The sequence below is a fragment of the Bos indicus x Bos taurus genome, chromosome 20 (assembly GCF_003369695.1).
Source record: "Bos indicus x Bos taurus breed Angus x Brahman F1 hybrid chromosome 20, Bos_hybrid_MaternalHap_v2.0, whole genome shotgun sequence".
Lineage (NCBI taxonomy): Eukaryota > Metazoa > Chordata > Mammalia > Artiodactyla > Bovidae > Bos > Bos indicus x Bos taurus.
Window position 1 is genome coordinate 40097676 of NC_040095.1, and position 10469 is coordinate 40108144.

The following is a 10469-nucleotide window of genomic DNA, read 5'->3' on the forward strand; positions in this document are numbered from 1 at the left end:
GAGGTTCCAAATGGTAGATGCTTTTTGAAAATAGTGGTTACAGAAAAAAACTCAGAGTCCCACTTATATTGCAGAGAAAAGACCTGGGCTGAAGCTTTGACTTTGCAGCCAAAATATATATGAGAGCATTCCCACTCACCTACATGGGCATTCTCACCAGCCAAAGTATCTTTGAATAGGAAGAAGGATCCAATGCTGGGAAAGATTGAGGGCAGGAGACGAAGAGGGTAACAGGATGAGATGGTTGGATGGCATCATCGACTCAATGGACATGAGTTTGAGGAAACTCCAGGAGGTAGTGAAGGATAGGGAAGCCTGGCGTGCTGCAGCCCATGGGCTTGCAGAGTCAGACACCACCAACTAAACAACAACAAAAGGATCTAAGCAATTGCTAGAAGGTGATGTTAATTCCCTGGTGGCGGTTTAGTCACTAAATCATGTCTCTTTGCAACCCCATGTACTGTAGCCCGCTAGGCTCCTCTGTCCATGGGATTTTCCATCCCTGGAGTGGGTTGCCATTCCCTTCTCCAGGGGATCTTCCTGACCCAGGGATTGAACCTCGGTCTCCTGCATTATAGGTGGACTCTTTACCATCTGAGCCACCAGGGAAGCCCATTAATTCCCTACTTCAGTTTAGACTCAGTCTCCTTATCCCTCTTTTCACCTCATTTCACTCCCCACTCCCCAGCTAAGAGCATAGTTATCTGATAAAGTAAGAGTTGTGTCCCATGAGCCCTGCCCCTTTCCTCTTGTGAATCAACTAGTCCAGGAAGCAGGTATTCTCTGCCTCACAGTTTATCAGGAGAGGGTTTCAAAGCCCTGACTGGACTGCGTGAAAGAATTTACTTCTGTCTTTGTAGAAAACGGGCAACTAGCTAAGGTTATTTTAGCTGATTTTATCTCAACCTTGTCAAATGTATGTCAGTCTGCATTTTTTAGCTGATTTTACTCAACTTCATCAAATGAATGTCAATCTGCATAAGAAGGGCAAGATTGCCCTCTGATGCTTCAAGGTAAAATAGCTGCACATATTCATAGATAGGCTTTCCCAGCAGAAAATTCCTTACACTAGTAGCCAGAGGAGAGTCTCCTTTGATAAAAGAAGTTCTGGCCTTACTGGAAATGCATAATGAACTCTGAGATAGTGAAAGCTCCAAGAGCTCATATCTTGAAGAAACTCATTTACCTAGGTCTATTCCAAATTGAGTGTCTTTAAGAGCCGCAGAAACATTACTTTACCAACAAAGGTCCGTCTAGTCAAGGCTATGGTTTTTCCAGTAGTCATGTATGGATGTGAGAGTTGGACTGCGAAGAAAGCTGAGTGCTGAAGAATTGATGCTTTTGAACTGTGGTGTTGGAGAAGACTCTTGAGAGTCCCTTGGACTGCAAGGAGATCCAACCAGTCCATTCTAAAGGAGATCAGTCCTGGGTGTTCTTTGGAAGGAATGATGCTAAAGCTGAAACTCCAGTACTTTGGCCACCTCATGTGAAGAGTTGACTCATTGGAAAAGACTCTGATGCTGGGAGGGATTGAGGGCAGGAGGAGAAGGGGACGACAGAGGATGAGATGGCTGGATGGCATCACCAACTCGATGGATGTGAGTTTGAGTGAACTCCGGGAGTTGGTGATGGACAGACAGGGAGACCTGGCGTGCTGCAATTCGTGGGGTCACAAAGAGTCAGACATGACTGAGCGACTGAACTGAACTGAACTGAGAGGGCTTCCCAGGTGGTTCAGTTGTAAAGAATCTTCCTGCAATGCAGGAGACTCAAATTCAATCCCTGGGTCGGGAAGATCCCCTGGAGAAGGAAATGGCAACACACTCCAATACACTTGCCTGGGAAATCCCAAGGACAGTGGATCCTGACTGGCTACAGTCCATGGAGATCGCAAAGAGTCAGACAAGACTTAGCGACTAAACAACAACAAGAGCCTATAGAGAGCACATGACTTCATATTCTCAAAGTCAACCCATAAATGGCACTTCCCACAGACCATTGTGAATTAAATGCAATTATCTATACCTCCCTGGGATGGCACCATCCCTCAATCATTCCACCCTCAATTCCACAGTAACCCTGCCTCTTACTCCCCCAAACTCCCCCCATCCCATCTCTCTTCCAAGTCAAATATGAAATAAAACTATTTTATGATGAGACAAGAAAAATTTAGCTATAAAAATTTCTCCATGCTTTGATCTCCTCTCCCCACCACTGTGCACTGTGTATATGCATTATGCATTGACCAAACCTCCACCTGCTCACCCATAAAGAACAACATTCTTTCAACATTAATGAGAAAATTCCTTAAAGATAACATTCTTTCTTGATAGAGGTCGCATGGTGCTTAGATCCGGATTATGTAAACTGCCAATAATACATTATTTAAGTACAGCCTCTGTCTCAAAAAAATGTGTAAAACTGTGCCTTGACTTCTAACAGGTGGAAGAGTTCTTAGAGCTTTCTGAAATGCTCTTTCTGCGTTGCAATCCTCACATTTGCCTTGAATAAAAAATGTTCATTTCTTTCTTAGATCAACTGATTAATTTTTCATTGACACATGCTTGATGTAGTAGGCAAGATATCAGAGACACTTGACAGGCACCTAGATTCTACCTGGAACTGGTGCTTAGTACAAGCATGGGCACATTGAGCCCCACAGGCTTATTGGTATTCCTTGGATGTTGTAGTGAGCTCTCTTGATACTCGGATCTTATTGTTTGGATGATAGTCCTAAAATTTTTATTGAAGCCGGTTTTCACTTAAGACATGGAATCTTAAGGTGCACGGGTGCTGTTCCTAGGCAGGGCCTAGGGGGTCTGGGCAAGAGAGCCAGGGAATTATAGATGGCTGGATTTTGTTAGATTTGGCTTAAATTGGAAAAAAAAAAAAACCAACTGAGTTGATATATAGTCTGAACAAAACATTTGCTAGTGAAATGAGGCTGAATTATTCAGCTCTGATGAATAAAGGGACATTTTGCTCCTTTTGGCCACGAGCCTTCCTCAGGCAACTGAGAACCTTGCGAAAGTGTCTGAGGATCAGCTCTGGTAACATGCAGAGGTCGCATAGGGAAAGCCCTACCACCACCATTAAGTGAATATTGCTCCAGGGGCATGATGGAGACTGATCACCTAGTGGTAGCCTCTGAGCACCTGTGACAGTTTTAGACTGTCTGTCATTGGGAGAAACCAAGCCACATAAAAGAAGTTGAACTGACCCAAGGGTAATTCCTTGGGGAGCTAGACTCACAGATAGCACATGTGTGATCCTCCACACTGGGCTCAGAAAGTTGCTGAGATAATATCTCATATCTGAATTAGGCTCTGAAAATGAAAGTTGCTCAGTGGTTTCCAACTCTTTGCAACCCCATAGACTATACAGTTCATGGAATTCTCCAGGACAGAATACCAGAGTGGGTAGCCTTTCCCTTCTCCAGATCTTCCCAACCCAGAGATCGAAGCCAGGTCTCCCGCATTGCAGGTGGATTCTTTACCAACTGAACCACCAAGGAAGCCCAAAAATACTGGAGTGGGTAGCCTATGCCTTCTTCAGCGGATCTTCCCAACCCAGGAATAGAACCTGGGTCTCCTGCATTGCAGGGGGATTCTTTACCAGCTGCACTACAAGGAAAGTCAGGCTATGAAAGTAATACTGGGAAATTGTGCCTCAAAGAACAGCTCCCTTGCAAATAGTCACCTATGGGAGCATCAGCTGGGTTTAAGTATGCTTGCAAGTACTTAATTAGAAAATAAAGATCAGGTCCTGAAATGGCCACGCTGGGGTTGTGATACTCCAGAACAATTTTCAGCTGGCATTTAAAACCATCAGTCTTCTGGATATGTGCCTGCAGGATCTACTGGAAGCAACAGTGGTGTTTTCATCTTCTCTAAATTTAGATTAGCTGGGAAAAATATTTGTAGAGCTAACTCCATGGATCCTTTGAGTTGGAGAAACATCTGAACTGTTAAAATTTTAGAGCCTTCATTTTAAACTAATGTACCTATTTTAATTGGTAGATATAAGCCCCCCAAAACTTCAAAATTCCAAAATAAAAGATTTGTTGTAGAAGGCTGCACGTGTGCTAAGTTGCTTCAGTCATATCCAACTCTTTGCAACCCTATGGACTACAGCCCACTAGGCTCCTCTGTCCATGGCATTCTCCAGGCCAGAATACTGGAGTGGGTTGCCATACTCCCCTCCAGGGGATCTTTCCAAGCCAGAGATCGAACCTGCGTCTCTTGCATCTCCTGCATTGGCAGGCAGATTCTTTACCACTAGCTCCACCTGTTGTTCAGTTGCTCAGTTGTGTTCAACTCTGCAACCCCATGGACTGCAGCTTGCTCAAACTCATGCCCACTGAGTTGGTAATGCCATCCAACCATCTTGTCCTCTGTTGTCCCATTCTCCTGCCTTCCGTCTTTCCCAGCATCAGGGTTATTAATAATAAATCAGCTCTTTGCATCAGGTGGCCAAAGTATTGGAGCTTCAGCTTCAGTCCTTCTAATGAATATCCAGGATTGATTTCCTTTAGGATTGACTGGTTTGACCTCCTTGCAGTCCAAGGGACTCTCAAGAGTCTTCCAACACCACAGTTCTAAAGCATCAGTTCTTCGGTGTTCAACTTTCTTTATGGTCCAACTCTCACATCCACACACGACTACTGGAAAAACCATAGATTTTGACTATATGGACATTTGTTGGCAAAATAATATCTCTGCTTTTTAATATGCTGTCTAGATTTGTCATAGCTTTTCTTCCAAGGAGGAAGCGTCTTTAAATTTTGTGGCTGCAGTCACCACTGCAGTGATTTTGGAGCCCAGAAAATAAAGTCTGTCACTGTTTCCGTTGTTTCCCCATCATGCCGTGAAGTGATGGGACCGGACGCCATGATCTTCTTTTTTTGATTGTTGAGTTTTAAGCCAGCTTTTTCACTCTGGGATACCCCTTAAGGAAACTATCTAAAGATGAACAAATCAGTTGTAAAAAATCCCAGTTCTGTTTCAGTGGCAAAGATTAGCCTGAAGCACTTTATTGAACTGTTTTGCAGAATTTAAACCCCTCCCCCCACCTTTAGCTCTCAACCACCAGATCAACTGGAGCCTAAGGGATGTTGATGTTGACTTTATCGACCTTCTTGACTTCAAGGAAAGCTTGGAATCTGTCAAGCTTTGCCCCATTTCTATGCTGAATTCACCTCTGCTCAAACTCCTTCATGAATATGCATATGACCTTAGCCTAAAACATTCCCAATTTTGCTCTTTGGGGAGATACTGCTTTGGAGGAGATCCCGGGGATTCTCCTTACCTGCTGCAAGTAATTAATCTTTCCTTCTCCTGATTGGTGGCTTGGTTGTGTCTATTGGCTTGGCACCTACCAAGAGGTGAACTGTTTTGTGGTGGTTGTTGTTTAGTCACTAAGTTGTATACAACCAAAAGAAGGTAAATGGGGCATTGGCTTATGATGCAGCAGAGAAAAGGAAGGTCAAATTAAAATGCTTGTACAGACTAGAAAGAGCAAGATTATTTGCCTTGAAGAACCCAGGAAGTTTCAGGAATTAGAGGCATTGGGTACAATGGAAGAAAGGAGACTAAATATAAGGGCTTTATTTGAAGTCTGCATAGAGAGGAGTTAAACCTCTGTCTGCAACCCTACCTTGTGCAGTCAGGTGGTTGCTCCATGCTGCACCTCCCAGAATGTTTGGTTTACTCTCAATCAGAGAGACTGCAGCCTTCTGAGATACCAGGGTCTGAGGAGGACAAAGATGAAATGGGCTTGGACATTGGGAGAGTAAGTTACAGTCAACATATTGAATAAGACTTTCTCTGCCAAGCCCCTTCCTGCATGCAACACCAGCAGGCTTAAGTTGCAGGGCGATTGGAAGAAACTTCTCTAAAGAAACTTAACAACCCCTACAGAATGTTATTATAAAAGGAATAGGCTCAGAGCAGAGAATAATCCTGAAAACTTAAAAAAGTGGCAGTTGAAACTTTTTTTAATCAATAGAATGAATGGGAAGATAAAGGAGAACTCGAATGTAAAACAACTAAATGATAGAAATTAGGCACTAAGAACAGAAGGAAAAATAAACTTCCCATCAGATTGTAATTCAGTAAAGTTCTCCAGTCTGTACACACACACACACACACACATGAAATTATAGAAAGAAAAGGAAATCTCCCCTAAAGTAGAACACCTATATAACAGAAGGCTCATTAGGACCAAGATAAGGAAGAAAGTCATCAAAGACAACACAAAAAGCCTTTCTCAGAACTGCAGGGCACCAATTTCCAGAATGAAAAGGCTGCTCACCAGGTTGGATGGTAAAAGACCCACACCGTCATCATGTAATTTCAGAACAATAAGGCTAAAGAAAAAGAGATCTAAACTTTTCAGAGAAAAAAAGTGACAGGTAACCCACAAAGGACAGAGAATAAGAATGGATTCTTCAGAGAAATACTAGAAGGCAGAAGAAAATGAAAGCAATGTCTTCCAAAGCCTTAGAAAAAAAAAATTTTATTTTCAACCAACATTCTATACCTAACTCCACACATCCTTCTTTGAAAAGCAGCTGGAAAATCCTGCTCACCATGAAGCTGTGACCCAAGTGAAAGGAAGAGATGGAATTCAGGGAAGAGATCAAATATGGAGTGGAGATGGGAGCTGCCGATACAGGTGAGGGCTGCCGTGAGCCCACGTTGCAGATGAATGCTGGAAGCTTCTAGAAGAAACTTGTCTTGAAAAATGGTAGTAGAGGGTATGGAGATGTAAACTAACCTTACTGCAGTATATCATTTTGCAGTATTTATGTGTACCAAATCATCACATTGTGCTTAACTTACCACATTATTGACATATATGTATGTCAATAATACCTCAATAAAGTTAGGAGGAAAATTGACTTTTGGGAAAAGTATAATGAAAGGTACAGAAAAGAACTGTTCAAGTCAGATACTCAAGGAAAAGATTTTAAAAGAAAGAGAAAACTATCAAGTCCATTAAGAAAAGCTGTACTAGGAAAATGTAATCATAGAATGTGATTAGAGCGTATTTATGAACCTAGTAACAATAACACCCTGTTGTTGCTGTTGCTTAGTTGCTAAGTTGTGTCCTGACTCTTTGTGACCCCATGCTCTACAGCTCGACAGGCTCCTCTGTCCATGGGATTCTCCAGGCAAGAATACTGGAGTGGGTTGCCATTCCCTTTTCCAGGAGATCTTCCCAACCCAGGGTTTGCACCCGCATCTCCTGTACTGGCAGGTGGATTCTTTACCACTGAGCCACCTGAGAAGCCCAATTACACCTACTGTGGATTTAACAAAAAGTTGATATATATTAGGATGGAGGGAAGAAATGAAAGGGTGTGAATTAAAATCTACATCTTCTGAAAAAGTCAAAAGAACGTTCTAAAGTGAGAGAGAGTAACATATTTGGACACAGGAACAGAAGCCTACACAAGCATGGTTACGTGGTTGCCTGGCACAGTGGGACTCAGCTGAGGGTCCACAGTACAAGAGCCTGGTTTCCTTTCAGGCCTTCTACTACAATTTGATTTTCAGGGTGTGCTTCTCAGCATCAACTAGGAACTTGTTAGACACAGGGTCCCAGGACCCAGACCCACAGCGTAACTGCACATTTTCACGGCATCTCCTGGAGATTCCTGTGCCCAGTACAACTCAAGAAGCACCGTCTAGCAGTCACAGCGCAGATGTGTGGGGATGTAGTAAAGATCAGTGAAGCAAGTGGATGCAGTGGGCACAGGTCACCAGGGGCTCAGGCGACCATTCCAGGTCCTTCAAGCTTTCACTTGTCTAGACCATCCTAACCCGCCTGCACAGTACAGACTTCGTCTCTACAGATTTTGGCTTCATTTTGGTTTTGGTACATACTTTACACATTTTGGCATCTACTTTAATTTTGTACCTAATTTTGTGATTTTTATGCCGCAAAATCCGTTTTTGCAGATGTCATTGTCCTTACGTCCTTCCTGTCTGTATATTTTATTACCAAGATCATGTAACTCTTGATACAGTCTAAACAATTAGATTCTATCACTTCTTTTTAGGCCATGCTGTGTGGCATGTGGATCTTAGTTCCCTGACCAGGGATCAAACCTGTGCCCCATGCAGTGGAAACAAGGGGTTTTATCCATTGGACTGCCAGGGAAATCCCAGAAACTGGGTTCTGTCAACTCTTCATTATATGCCAGAAGAGATCAGAGGAGTACAATAAATAGAAGTCTGCTCTCTGGGAAAGAGAAGGAAAATAAACTACAGGCATAAGAGCTTTGCTGGGATGCATGCCAAGTTGCTTCAGTCGTGTCCGACTCCTTGTGACCCTATGGACTGTCATCAGGCTCTTCTGTCCATGGGATTCTCTAGGCAAGAATAGTGGAGTGGGTTGCCATGGCCTCCTCCAGGGGAGGTCCTGACCCATGTCTCTTATGTCTCCTGCATTGGCTGGCAGGTTCTTTACTACCAGTGCCACCTGAGATAAGAGAGTGGTCCCCTAATACCTCCACTGAAATCTGAGGACTAAGAAGGTGTCAGTTACAAAGAGTAATCTTTTGATTCCCAGTCCTGCTTACCTATGTCTTTATTATACTTTCATATCTTACATTTTGTAGTATTTCCAAGTATTGCAAGCAAAGCCATTTGTTGCTTCAAGTGTAAAAAGGGAACTGAAAAAAATCTAGATAAATCATAGCTAGTCTTTGAACTACATTATGAAAACCATTTAAAATAATTCTTTGTAATATGAGTTTTTTTAAAAAACTGAGGAAAAAAATCCAAACTCAGATACTATGATTTTAAAGAAATAAAAGTCAAGTATAGTTGTGAAACGAATTATTATGGTGTTATGACTTGTGAATACAAAGTTTTGGTTCAAATGCCAAATTAATTTCCCAAGATCAGATAAGAAGTTAATTACAAATCTGTCAAAGGCTGTCTTAAGACAGTCATAAGAAAGGCTTAATTATGAAGTTTCAAAAAGAAAAACCCCTGTGATTAAAGATCTTATCTTCTTTATTAAAATGAGGATTAGTCAATGCAAATTGGCTCTACTTTGAAGTGATCCTAGCAAACAAGCTACTGGAGTTACTGGAGAACTGACAAGATGTTACATTTTTAGGATCACTAAAGAGGAATTAATAAGTCTCCATTTATCAATTAAAAATAAGAAATTCCTTATTTTGTGGTGTTCTCCCAAACACCATTCATTGGCAAAAAAGAAACTCATAAATTATTCTTTATGAGAGAATACAGAATTTGTATATAGAATTCTAGGGCCCAGAAGTCTGCCATAAACACACGTTTTTTTTTTAATTGAAGTACAGCTGACATATAATACTAAATAAGTTACATAATGATTCACAATTTTTAAGATTATCCTCCATTTATATTCATTACAGAATCCTGGCTAAATTCCCTAGTACTATATAATATATCCTTGTAGCTGATTTTATACCTAAAGGTTTGTGTCTTCATATTCAAAAGCAGAGACATTACTTTGCCAACAAAGGCTCGTCTAGTCAAGGCTATGGTTTTTCCTGTGGTCATGTATGGATGTGAGAGTTGGACTGTGAAGAAGGCTGAGCGCCGAAGAATTGATGCTTTTGAACTGTGGTGTTGGAGAAGACTCTTGAGAGTCCCTTGGACTGCAAGGAGATCCAACCAGTCCATTCTGAAGATCAGCCCTGGGATTTCTTTGCAAGGAATGATGCTAAAGCTGAAACTCCAGTACTTTGGCCACCTCATGAGAAGAGTTGATTCATTGGAAAAGACTCTAATGCTGGGAGGGATTGGGAGCAGGAGGAGAAGGGGATGACAGAGGACAAGATGGCTTGGATAGCATCACTGACTCGATGGACGTGAGTCTGAGTGAACTCCGGGAGTTGGTGATGGACAGGGAGGCCTGGCGTGCTGCGATTCATGGGCTCACAAAGAGTCGGACACGACTGAGCGACTGACCTGATCTGATCTGAACCCTTGATCTATCCCTATACTGCCCCTCCCCTCTTGTCTCTCTGCACTAATAACCACTCGTTTGTTCTCTGTATCTATGAAACATCCTTCTTCCATCTAGATATAGAGATCTCTATAGATTCAGAAAACTAAGATCCTGGCATCCGGTCCCATCACTTCATGGCAAATAAATGGGGAAACAGTGGAAACAGTGGCTGACTTTATTTCTTGGGCTCCAAAACACTGCAGATTATGACTGCAGCCATGAAATTAAAAGATGCTTACTCCTTGGAAGGAAAAGTTATGACCAAACTAGACAGCATATTAAAAAGCAGAGACATTACTTTGACAACAAAGGTCCATCTAGTCAAGGCTATGGTTTTTCCAGTAGTCACGTATGGATGTGAGAGTTGGACTATAAGCTGAGCACAGAAGAATTGATGCTTTTGAACTGTGGTGTTGGATAAGACTCGATTCCCTTGGATTGCAAGGAGATCCAACCAG